The sequence below is a fragment of the Lepus europaeus genome, chromosome 16 (genome assembly GCF_033115175.1).
Source record: "Lepus europaeus isolate LE1 chromosome 16, mLepTim1.pri, whole genome shotgun sequence".
In the NCBI taxonomy this organism is placed as follows: domain Eukaryota; kingdom Metazoa; phylum Chordata; class Mammalia; order Lagomorpha; family Leporidae; genus Lepus; species Lepus europaeus.
This window is the reverse complement of record NC_084842.1, coordinates 27,981,343-27,994,378: the sequence shown is the minus strand read 5'-3', so window position 1 is coordinate 27,994,378 and position 13,036 is coordinate 27,981,343. Positions and strand designations below refer to the sequence as shown.

Sequence of the window (13,036 nt, the reverse complement as noted above, 5' to 3'; positions counted from 1 at the left end):
CCAACACTATTTTGAAAAAGTTGAACAAAGTTGAAGGACTTGCTCAAGGTTTACTATAAAACAACAGTAACTGAGACAGCATACCTTTAGTACAACCATAGATATGCAGATCATTACCACAGGTATGGAGTGCAAAGTCCCACAAGTGTATACAGCTAACCTTTGACAAAAGTGCCAGTATAGCTAAGAAGCTAAGATTTGGAAAAATCTGGGTCAATCAGTTTGAAAATCTTCAAGAGACACCTACAACCTACTATGGGTTGAACTGTGTTTCCCCCAAATTCATGGGCTTTTTTCTTTAAAGATTTATTTATTTGAGATGCAGAGTTACAGACAGAGAGAGGGAGAGACAGACAGAGAAATCTTCCATCCTCTGGCTCACTCCCCACATGGCCACAACAGCCGGAGCTGGGCCCATCTGAAGCCAGGGGCAAGGAGCTTCTTCTGAGTCTCTCATGCAGGTGCAGAGACTTGGACCATCTTCCAATGCTTTCCCAGGCTATTAGTAGGGTGCTGGATTGGAAGAAGAGCAGCCGGGACTTGAACTGGCACCCATATGGGAAGTTGGCACTGCAGGTGGAGGCTTAACCTACTATGCCACAGTGCTGACCCCAAAATAAGTATTGAAGTCTTAACCCCCAGGACTTCAGAATGTGACTGTATTTGGAGATATCAAATAAAATAAATCTTTAAAAAAAGATGCTAAGTGGAGTTACAGCCAGAGAGAAGGAGACAGAGAGAGGTCTTCCATCCACTGGTTCACTCTCCAGATGGCTGCAATGGCCAGAGGTGGGCTAATGCAAAGCCAGGAGCCAGGAGCTTCTTCCAGGTCTCCCACATGGGTGCAAAGACTTGGGCCATGTTCTACTGCTTTCCCAGGCCATAGCAGAGAGCTGGATCAGAAGTGGAGCAGCTGGGACTTGAACCAGTGCCCATTTGGGATGTCAGCACAGCAGGCAGCAGTTTTACCCACTATGCCACAGCACCAGCCCCTGGAGATAGTACCTTTAGACATAAATGAGACTACGAGGGTGGGCTGTAACTCAACAGAAGTGCTATCAAAGGAAGGGATTGGGACACAGACACAGAGAAGATGACCACCCATAGGTCAAGGAGAAAGGCCTCAGAAGAAACCAAACCTGCCGGCACCCCAACCTCAGATTTCCAGCTTTCAAAACTTTAGGAAAATAGCTGTCGATTTTTAAGCCACCCTGTCTGTGGTACTTTTTTTTATGGCAACCCTAGCAAACAAGCACAGAAGCCTATAAAAAATCCCAACCATTAACAGAACTGAATATGTAGTTTAAAAGCCTTATCACAAAGAAAACAGCAGGCTCAACTAGCTCATTCTAGTTCTACCAAATATTTCAAGGAACACATATTTCAGTTGTTTTCAGAGAATGGAAAGAGATTGTGAGCCTAGCTTGACATAGAAATAAAAATCTTGAACAAAATATCAGCAAACCAGATGCAGCAATGCATTACAAAGACAATGCCTGATTGCTTTATTTGGTTCATCCTAGAAATTCAAAAACAATAAACATAATTCACCCTAATAGCAGATATTTAAAGGAAAAAATTAGCAAGTTGAGAATAGTAAACAACTTCCTTAACTTCTACAAGAGACTAAGAAAGACACAACACAGAAAAACACGGTATATAATTGTGAAATGTTCAAAGCATTCTCTTTAAGATCAAAAAATAAGACAGGATATCTGCCATTAACCTTTTCTTAAAGACTGTTTGGGGGCCGATGTGGGGCAGGTGTTGTGGCACAGTGGGTTAGACCCCTACTCGCTAGGCCAGCATTCCATGTAGGAGTGCTGGTTTCAGTCCAGCCGCTCCACTTTTGCTCCAGCTTCCTGCTTACACACCTAGGAAGACAGAGGAAGATGTTCCAAGGGCTGGAGCCTCTGCTACCCACGTGGGAGACCCAGTGAGTTCCTGGTGCCCGACTTCAGCCTGGCCCAGCCCTGGCAGGAATGGCTATTTGGGGAGTAGAAAATCTCTGTTTCTATCTCTATCTCCCTCTCTCTATGCTTCAATTATTCTACTTTTTTTTAAAGAGAGATTTATTTATTTATTTATTTGAAAGGCAGAGTTACAGAGAGGCAGAGGCAGAGAGACAGAGGTCTTCCATCTGCTGGTTCACTCCCCAGGTGACCGCAACAGCTGAAGCTGCACCGATCCAAAACCAGAAACCAGGAGCTTCTTCCAGGTCTCCCGCGCAGGTGCAGGGGCTCAAGGACTTGGGCCATCTTCTACTGCTTTCCCAGGCCATAGCAGAGAACGGGATAAGAAGAGGAGCAGCTGGGACTCATATAGGAATGCCAGCACTGCAGGTGGCAGCTTTACCTGCTATGCCACAGTGCCAGCCCCCCACTTTTCGAATAAATAATGGGGTGTTTTTGGTAAAAAAAAAATTGTTTGGAGGGTCTAGCCCTGCCATAAATCCAGAAAAGAGAAAAGAAAAATATAGGAGGATTAGATAGAAGAAAATAAAATTGTTATTCTTTGCAAGGCAATACAACTGTCTACAAAGAAAACTCCATAATCTGCAACTTCCTAGCAAGAGTGCACAGCATTTTTGGTGGATAATATCAGTCTACAAAAAGCAATACTTTAGGGGGCTGGTACTGTGGTGTAGCGGGTTAAAATCCCAGCCTACATCACTGACATCGCATATGGGTGCTGGTTTTAGTCCTAGCTGCTCCACTTCTGATCCAGCTAACAGCTAATGCACCTGGGAAGGAATAGAAGATGGCCCAAGTCCTTGAGTTCCTGCACCCATGTGGGAGACCTAGAAGAAACTCCTAGCTCCTGGCTTTAGATCAACTCAGCTCTAGCTGTGTGGCCATTTAGGGACTAAAACAGTGGATGGAGGACCTCTCTCTCTGTCTCTACCTCTCTCTGTAACTCTGTCAAATAAATAAATCTTTTTTTTAAAAAAAGTGATATTTTACTGCACTGGCAACATTAAGATATCATTCACGATAATAATAAAATGATAAAGTACTTAGCAAGAAATCTAACAAAGAATCCTTTATGAGTTGCATCCTATTTTATTTTACCTTTTTAAAAGGTATGCATATGAAAGGTGTAGGAAGGCTCAGCAGGGTGGCAGCCCACTGAGACACTCCAGGGACTATCTCCCCAAAGAGACACCAATTTGATTCTTTTAAGGTTTATTTATTTATTTATTTGAAAGGCAGAGTTATAGAGAGGCAAAGGCAGGCAGAGAGAGAGAGAGAGAGAGAGAGAGAGAGGTCTTCCATCCACTGGTTCACTCCCCAAATGGCCACAACCGCAAGAGCTGATCCAAAGCCAGGAACCAGCAGATTCCTCCAGGTCTCCCACACAGATGCAGGGGCCCAAGGACTTGGGCCATCCTCTGCTGCTTTCCCAGGTCATAGCAGGGAGCTGGATCAGAAGTGAAGCAGCTGAGGCCGGCACCGCGGCTCACTTGGCTAACCCGGTATTCCGGGTTCTAGTCTCAGTTGGGGCATCAGATTCTGTCCCGGTTGCCCCTCTTCCAGGCCAGCTCTCTGCTGTGGCCCAGGAGTGTAGTGGAGGATGGCCCAAGTGCTTGGGCCCTGCACCTCATGGGAGACCAGGAGAAGCACCTGGCTCCTGGCTTTGGATCAGTGCAGTGCGCCAGCCGCAGCGGCTATTTGGCGGGTGAAGCAACGGAAGGAAGACCTTTCTCTCTGCCTCTCTCTAACTCTGCCTGTCCAAAAAAAAAAAAAAAAGTGGAGCAGCCAGGACACAAACCACAGGCATACGGGATGCTGGGACTGCAGGCAGCGGCTTCATCCACTAAGGCACAGCACAGCCCCCAGAGACACCAGTTTGAACAGCTATTCATGCACAAAGCCGCCTGTACCAGAATTAAGGAAGCCAGCTGACAGACCACAGTGCCTGGTTTTAGTACAATAAGAAGAGGCACTGGAGGAAGCAGGGCCCTGGGTTCATGGCGGTGTGGGCGAGTCGGATCCCGGCGAGATCCGTGGTTCCTCAGAATTCCCACATCGGCCCGGCCGCCACCTGCTGCCCTCACCATGTTTCGCACCTGGTCTGAGTATGACAGGAGCTGACTTCAGAAGCCGCATTTCTTGTCAAATGCGTTAACCCAAAGTTTCAGTGCCTGGAACTAGCACTTTCCCATCCTTTTCCTGGCTCCTAGAAGATGTAAGTGAAGTTTTAAAGATGGCATTGTCATTCCCATTGTCACATAAAGTGACTTTGTTGGTCAATGTTTAACTCCTAGAGCATTGAGGAGAAGCATCTTTAGGTGACACAATTTTGAGTCAGGGTGTGTATGATGGAAATTATTATCCATAACAGAAAAATTTTATTAAAATGGGTAATCATTTAAAAAAAGATGCATTGGAGAAGGCAGGAAGGAAAGAGTTGCTGTGTTACAATCCCCTCCTGCCCCTACTCCAAGCAGTGTTTCTCCATGCCTCCCACTTGTGGGAGAGTAAGGGAGTTAAGTACGGTCCATAGACCTGACACCCAGTACCAGACCCAACACAGCAAAACCCAGTGCCACACAGGTCACTCTGGCCCCTGCACCCAAGCCCAGTTACTTGCAGCCTGAACCTTTGGAACTCCCTTGGCCAAGCAGCCAAAGAGATGCCTCCACCACCTTTCCCCAGTCCCTTCCTCAGAGGAGCGTGGCTCCGGCCCCTGGGGAGTAGGGTGAGAACGTCGTATAGGACTTTGCCTGGCAGATCTGTCCAGTCCTGCTGTGGGGGACCCAGCACCATTGAAAGCCCGGAGGCTTCCATATCCAGGCCTGCGCTCACCGAGGGAGCCTCTGTGAGTTCATTCTGAACACAGAAACTGCAGATTTCCAAATATCTTAGATCAGTGGCTCCCTCTAGTGCTGAAATGGAGACAACACATGAACAGCAGATGGAGCCTGGAGTACTCAAAGAGGAGGTTCCAAAGGCTCAGAGAAACAAGCAGGCTGCTCAGAACTTCTGGAAGGCAGGCACAGAATCAGATTACACCAGACAGGAAAAAATTTCCAACCGTTCAGTGCTCAGATGATGTTGAATGCCAACAAGCATAAGGAATTTTCAGGGAACCATGAACTCACCTAATGGACAAAACAAGGTGTAAGAAACTGAGTAGACAGCAACTGATATATGCAAATTTTCAGATATAGAATTTTAAATAGCTGTCTTAAGAAAACTCAGAAAGATTCAGGAAGATATGGAGAAAGTATTCATTACTAGAACAGAGAATCAGAACAGAGGGATAGAAGTAATTTTAAAAAATCAAAGTCTTGGGCCGGCGCCGCAGCTCACTAGTTAATCCTCCACCTGCGGTGCCGGCACACCAGGTTCTAGTCCCGGTTGGGGCGCCGGATTCTGTCCCGGTTACCCCTCTTCCAGTCCAGCTCTCTGCTGTGGCCAGGAAGGCAGTGGAGGATGGCCCAAGTGCTTGGGCCCTGCACCCACATGCGAGACCAGGAGGAAGCACCTGGCATCTGGCGCTGCGCCGGTCATAGTGGCCATCTGGGGGGTGAACCAACAGAAAAAGGAACACCTTTCTCTCTGTCTCTTTCTCACTATCTAACTCTGCCTGTCAAAAAAAATAAATAAAATAAAAAAAAATCAAAGTCTTGAGCTGGAAGCTTTATTAAACAGAACTTAAAACATTTTAGAAGGTATCAGAAGCAGATCAGATCAAACAGAAGAATGAATTAGTGAGCTCAAAGGTTATTTGAAAACACATCCAGAGAAGACGAAAGGAAAATGAATGATGAGGAATGAAAAAAACATACAGGAAATTTGAGACAGCATTGAAAAAATAAACACCTGAGTTACTGGAGGCTCAGGAGGGTCTTGAGAAGGCCAAAGGAGTAAAAACATATTCAAAGATATAATAACAGAAAACTTCTCAAATCTAAAGATGTAACTACGCAGGTTTAGAAAGGTCAGAGGTCACCAGTCAGATCCCACTCAACCACGTCTACTCCAAGGCATACTATAACCTAGCTCTTCAAGGTTAACTATAATAAAGGATTCTCACAGTCATAATAGAAAAGAAGCAATTAACACACAAGCATGTCCCAACTTGGCTGACAGCAGGCTTTTCAGCAGAAACCTTATAGGCTGGGAGAGAGCGAGATGAAGTTTTTGCAGTACTGAAGCATAAAAGTTGCCATCTAAGAGCACTGCACCAAGCAAAGCTCCCCTTTAGATGGGAAGGAGAAGTAAAGACACCCCAAACAAACAAAAACAGAAAGAATTTATCACCACCAGACCTGCCCTTCAGGTTATGCTAAAGGGAGTTCAAGATAAAAGAAAAAGATGTTAACAAAGGAAAAGATGTCAGTAATAAAAAGAAAATATCGTAACATACAAAACCCACGGAGCAGAGAGCCTAGAAATAAATGCATGTCTACAGTCAGCTGATCTTTGACAAGGGTGCTAAGAACATGCGCTAGAGAATGGACAGTCTTTTCAATAAATGATGCTGGGAAAATGACATATCCACATGTGGAATAATGAGAACTCTACCTTTTACCATATTAAAAACACTCAAATGGACTAAATACCTAAATGTAAGCCCTGAAACCATGAACCTATTAAAACAAAACTTATAGGAAATGCTTCAGGACATTGCGATAGGCAAGGATTTTATGGACAAGACCCTAAAAGCACAGGCAACAAAACCAAAAATTGACATAAGGGGTTTCATCAAAATAAAAAGCTTCTGTGCATCAAGGGAAACAATCAACAAATTGAAGAGACAGACTATAGAATGGGAGAAAATATTTGCAAACTATACATCTGACAATGGGTTAATAAGCAATATATATAAAGAACTCAATTTAGGGGCTGGCACTGTGGCATAGAGGGTAAAGCCACCACCTGTGGTGCCGGCATCCCATTTGGGCACCAGTTCTAGTCCTGGTTGCTCCACTTCCAATCCAGCTCTCTGCTATGGCCTGGGAAAGCAGTAGAACATAGCCCAAGTCCTTGGACCCTTGCATCCACGTGGGAGACCTGAAACAAGCTCCTGGCTTCAGATCGGCACAGCTCCGGCCATTGTAGCCAATTGAGGAGTGAACCAGCGGATGGAAGATCTCTCTCTCTCTCTCTGCCTCTCCTTCTCTGTGTAACTCTGACTTTCAAATAAATATATAAATCTTTAAAAATAAAAACTTAATTCAGTAGCATAAAAACAAATAATGTAATTTAAAAATGGGCGATAGATCTGGATAGACTTTTTTTAAAGGCAGACATACAAATGAACAACAGGTACATGAAAAAATGCTTAACATCATTAATGCTGGGGAAATGAAAATCCAATTTGCCATGAGATATCACGTCACTGCAGCCAGAATGGCATTTATCAAAAAGATAAAAGAAAACAAGAGCTGGAGGCCGGTGCCGTGGCTCACTAGGCTAATCCTCTGCCTGCGGCGCCGGCACACCGGGTTCTAGCCCTGGTCAGGGCGCCGGATTCTGTCCCGGTTGCCCCTCTTCCAAGCCAGCTCTCTGCTGTGGCCCGGGAAGGCAGTGGAGGATGGCCCAAGTTCTTGGGCCCTGCACCCACATGGGAGACCAGGAGAAGCACCTGGCTCCTGGCTTTGGATCAGCGCTGTGCGCCGGCCGCAGCAGCCATTGGAGGGTGAACCAACGGTAAAGGAAGACCTTTCTCTCTGTCTCTCTCTCTGTCCACTCTGCCTGTAAAAAAAAAAAAAAAAAAAAAAAAAAAAAAAAAAAAAAAAAAAAAAGTGGAGAAAAGGAGACCTATATACACTATTAGTGGGAATGTAAATTAGTATAGCCACTATGGAATACAGAATGAAGTTTCCAAAAAAAAAAAAAAGTAAAAACAGAACTACCATTAAGATGCAGCAAGCCCATTACCCCAATGTGGTGAAGAGACATCTGCACTCCTATGTTTATTATTACAGCACTTTCACAGTAGCCAAGAAATGGAAACAACCTCAGTGTTCATCCAGTAAAGAATAAAGAAAATGTGATAATACACGATGGAATAGCACTCAGCCCTAAAAATGGAAGAAATCTTGTCATTTGCCAGGATATGAATGCAACTGGAAGTCACTTTGTTAAGTGAAATTAGCTAGGCACAGAAAAACAGATACCACAAGATCTCACCCAAGTGTGGAATCTTAAAAATTGATTTCATAGAAGTTGAAAGCAGAAGGGTAGTTGCCAGAAAATGGGAATAATAAGGGGGAAACGGGAGAGGGGAAGGGTGATTAATGGGTACTCAGTCATAGTTAGATAGGCAAAGCTGGGGTGTTTTAATGCACCAGAGGGTGACCATAGATAACCATAATGAACAGTAGGTACACAGTCTGTTTTGAAATACATATACCTAGTGAAATGAGCCTCACAACCAAGCAAACTAAGAGACCCATCATCTCACATAGGTAACGTTTCTGTGGTGTGAGCACCTCAAGTCTGCATACAACACGGAATATTATTCATCCTCTAAACATCAGGAGATCCTGGCATTTTTGATAGCATGAAAGGAGGACATTACACTGACTGAAACAAGCTGTCCATAAAAAAAAGCACTGCATGATTTCATTTTTTATGTCAAACATTTTCTTAAGTTTCATACAAAGAAACAGAGTAGAATCGTGGTTGGCGGAGGCAGAAGGAATGGGAAGATGGAGGCGAAAGGTTTCAAAGCCACAGTTCTGTAGGCTAAGCAATCCACAGCGCAAGGGCTACAGTTAGTGATATTGTAACTAGAAATTTGCTAAGAGTAGATTTGCTGGGTGTCACTTTAACAAGACTTTAGGTGGTTTGTGTACGCACTAAAGTTTGCAAATAATTCTACAGTGCATTGGTTTTATCCCTAGCTCCATACTGGAATCAAAATTGGTCATAGGGCCAGACATTTGCCTGGCAGTAGGGATACTGGGTGGGATGCCTGAATCCTGTATCGCGGCGCCTGGGTCAGCACCCTGTTCCAGTTCCTGAGTCTTGCTTCCTACTTGTGCAGACCCTGGGAGACAGCAGTGATGGCTCAGCTGTTGCTTCCTCCACTTTTACAGGAGACCTGGATTACATCCCTGGCTCTCAGCCTTGGCCTCCAACCATTACAAGTATTTAAGGGGTGGACAAGTGAATGAGGGCTCTGTCTGCCCCTCTCTCTCTATCCCTGTCCCTCTACTTCTCAAAAAATTAAATATACTGATTATATATATGATATATATATACACATTTTATACACAAATACATACTTGTGGACTCCCCTCAGTGCAATGTGTAACCAGCATTGCCATGGGGGGGGGGGGGGCAAGGTTTCACCCAGATGAATGTAATGAGCAGCCAGGGTTATAAACCACTGCTTAAGGGGAGTGGGAATGCAATGTGCTTAAGGAGGTCACAAGGGCCCTCAAGGTACATAGTGAGGTTCAATTGCTTCATTTTGGTGATGGATGGTACGTCAGCCTTTTTTTTTTTTTATTTCGTTTATTTATTTGAGAGGTAGACTTACTGACAGAGGGAAACGTCGTCCATCCACTGGTTCACTCCCTAGATGGTCGCAACGGTTGGAGCTGAGCTGATCCAGAGCCAGGAGCTAGCAGCCTCCTCCAAGTCTCTCACACGGGTTCAGAGGCCCAAACACCGGGCCATCTTCCACTGCTTTCCCATGTCGGACCCTCGCCAGCAAGGGTCCAACGCAATCACGACACGGTCACTGAACTTTTACTTGTGGGGGCAGAAGGAAAGAGTTGAGGGAAGAGAAGAAAAGAGAAGGAGGAGCTCCAAGCCCAATTCCCAATGTCAATTTATACCCCAAGTCCGTGGAGCATCCGCTCCACAGCCAATAGCGGCTCTCTTCCCGTGCAGTTCACACTGGTATCGTCCAATCAGATGAAAGGACGCGTATAGTCTCAGGTTGAAAGTTCACCTGTTTCACCTGGTTCTTCCTAGTTGTTTATGCAGAGTCTGTCCTGCCTCAACTTCATCTGTTTCACCGGGTTCCTCCTAGTTGTTTATGCAGAGTCCATTCTGTTTCATCTGTTTCACCTGGCTGTTTTCGTGGGCCTTGTGGTCGACCGATTGCCGCAAGCTATGCAGATGAGGAGGTTCTCACAGGTGGCCAGCCTGCGGTTCCCCACATTCCCAGGCCACCAGCAGAGAGTTGGATTGGAAGAGGAGCAGCCAGGACTCTAACCAGCGCCCATCTGAGATGCCGGTGCCGCAGATGGAGGCTTAGCCTGCTACACCACAGCACCAGCCCTGACACATCAGTCTTTGGTACCTATGTATGTGTCATATATTTTTTTGTGGGTTAAATTTGGGTGTAACACGATTAAGCACCCCCTCCCTATCAAGAGCACTGCAGTTTTATTACTTAGCTGTATCCTTACCTCCCTAATGCAGTGGACACGCTTATCCACTGGTTTTCTTAATCACCCCAGAAAATTGAGGGTGTTTAAAGTCAAACTACTCATCATATCAAGTTAAGCAACCTCAGAAACAAAACACAAATACTTGTCCACAATGTTGAACAAATGAACCATCAGAGACCTGAATGCGAGTCAAGGTTTCCCAAGACTGACTTGTTCCACTAGGAGCCTAGCCAAGATCTCAGCTAATTAAAAAATGCTCTTCAACCCTAGGGTTGTTGTCCTTTCTTGCAAATCAAAAACCCTTACCAGCACCTGTTTCCCATTGGCCCCTAGAAACGTTGGCCCGCCTTCAAGCACTGTTAAAACAAGAACTACAAGAAACAGCTAACGTGAACTTGGAACTCCAAGCCAAGCCCAACATTCCAATTACTTTTTCATAACAACCTAGGAAATCATATTTATGTTCAGGTAGCATTTGAGGAGAAAGTAGCCTGTGACTGTGTAGATGAAATGTATCCACAGAGAAATGTCATTTTCCGTACATAATTTTAACTGCAGGGAAACTGTCAAGTGGTACGGTTTATTACAGACACACACTGGCTCGGCCCCACCTTGTTGAGGTCTCCAGTGTCGTCTTCCCAACGGTGTTATTCGGACCTCATAAGGCTGAGAACAGTAACACCGGGGCAGAGGACACAGCTGCAAGCACCCAGGGCAGCTCCTCACATGATGCACAACCAGAAACCCTCGTAACTGAGTGGGAAACTCTTAGGAACTAGGAACAAAGAAAAAACAAGTGAAGAATTACTGCAAGCTTCTTGAAAATTTGGGACTCTTTAAAGTAGCCAGATATAAAAGTCATTGATGTTGGACAATGGCATAATACTAAAGTAACTGTCAAATCACAAAGTTTTGAATTTCTAAGGTAATTTAGAGAAAATTTGACTCACGTGTCCTTTGGGAAGCCATGGCTGGGAGAAGTGACAGGAGTCTCAGAGTCATACAGTAAGTTTGTGACAGGATCAGGATTAGAACCTGGAACGCAAGGCCCTGTCTAGTGCACTTGGGCCTCATTCCTTTGTAATCATAACCTCTACTCTACCACCAATGGCTCTACTCCCAACCTGTGTGTACTGATGGTCCTCTTCCCCACTTAATGCTCTATAATTGTTCAAACCTGGTAAATGCCACTCTTAGGATCATTGGTTACTATCCTCACTCTGTCTTGTATGACCTTGTCTAAATATGATCAGAGTTGGCAAACTTGGAAGGCTTCCATAGCCTTGGCAACTCATGACGACAGCCTAGGGTGGTTACTGGCGCCATAAACTAGAGTGTCAATTTGTTGGGTCAACAACAGGAGCCACTGTGCACTTGCTCCTCATGTGGGATCTCTGTCCTTAATGTGCTGTACATTGTGATTTAATGCTATAACTAGTACTCAAACAGTATGTTTCACTTTGTGTTTCTATGTGGGTGCAAACTGTTGAAATCTTTATACTAAATTGATCTTCTGTATATAAAGAGAATTGAAAATGAATCTTGATGCAAATGGAAGGGGAGAAGGAGCGGGAGAGGGGAGGGTTGCGGGTGGGAGGGAAGTTATGGGAGGGGGAAGCCATTGTAATCCATAAGCTGTACACTGGAAATTTATATTCATTAAATAAAAGTTTAAAAAAAAATACTACAAAAAAAAAAAAAAAAAAAGAACCTAGGTCTGCCGAATCTCCTGGGACTGCCACTATTCCAAAGACCCAGCCAATGGTGTGTGCATGACCTGAAGTCAGAATTCGTAGGGTGGAGATGCCCATCCCAGGTTGGTGATACCTGCTTTATTGCTGTCTTTGGTGTAGCATGAGGTCGTTACACATTATCTCACTGAAAGCAGGTGTCTTGTGGGAAACAGGGCTCCCTCCCTGGGCATCTCTCATCTACCCAGAGAGCTTATTGTCGGGAGACTACGCTTAGCAATCAATGTCACTGTGAAAAGTATAATCTGCTTCAAAAATATTTAGCCTACAGAATCATTTTACCTTCAAAAATATGTTCATGTAATGCCCAATAAAAGAGCAGCATTGGTTTAAGGTGCCAAAAGAAAGTACAATCACGTGGTTTCTTTAAAAATTAAACAGAATTACCATAGGATCCAAAAATTCCACTTTTGAGTATATACCCAACAGAATTGAAAGCAGGACTTGGAGTATATATTCGGAACAACACAAAGAATATTAGCATGGCTCTGGTGTAAGGATGACAGGCAAATTCATGAAGCAATTAAAATTTTAAAAATTAGCTTGCTATTATCACTCCACAGTGTGTGAGATATCTCAAAACATCACATTATACCTCATAAATATATATGATTTTTTCCTGTTTGGATTTTATTGGCATTTACTTTTATTTTTAACAGACATGAAAAGTATACATATTTATGGGATACCACGTGATGTTTTCATACATGTAAACATTGTGTAGTGTCCAAATCAAGATAAACATATCCATCTCCTTAAACATTTATTATTTCTGTATGGTGAAAACATCCCAAATGCTTTTTTCTAACATTTTGAAAATAGTTACAATCAGCCTACTATGGGAGAGAATACTAGAAGATCTATATAATTATTTGACTATTAAAATAAACATTTCAATAAGCAAATCAAGAAAGATCCCAAA

General features: G+C 44.1%; 1 non-coding gene across 1 annotated transcript; it reads left to right on the top strand.

Annotated features, from left to right (window-relative positions):
* Positions 1-12,542: 12,542 nt before the first annotated feature.
* LOC133775501 (U6 spliceosomal RNA) lies at positions 12,543-12,648 on the top strand. Its single transcript, XR_009868245.1, has one exon. It is a non-coding gene; the product is annotated as a U6 spliceosomal RNA (small nuclear RNA).
* Positions 12,649-13,036: the final 388 nt, after the last annotated feature.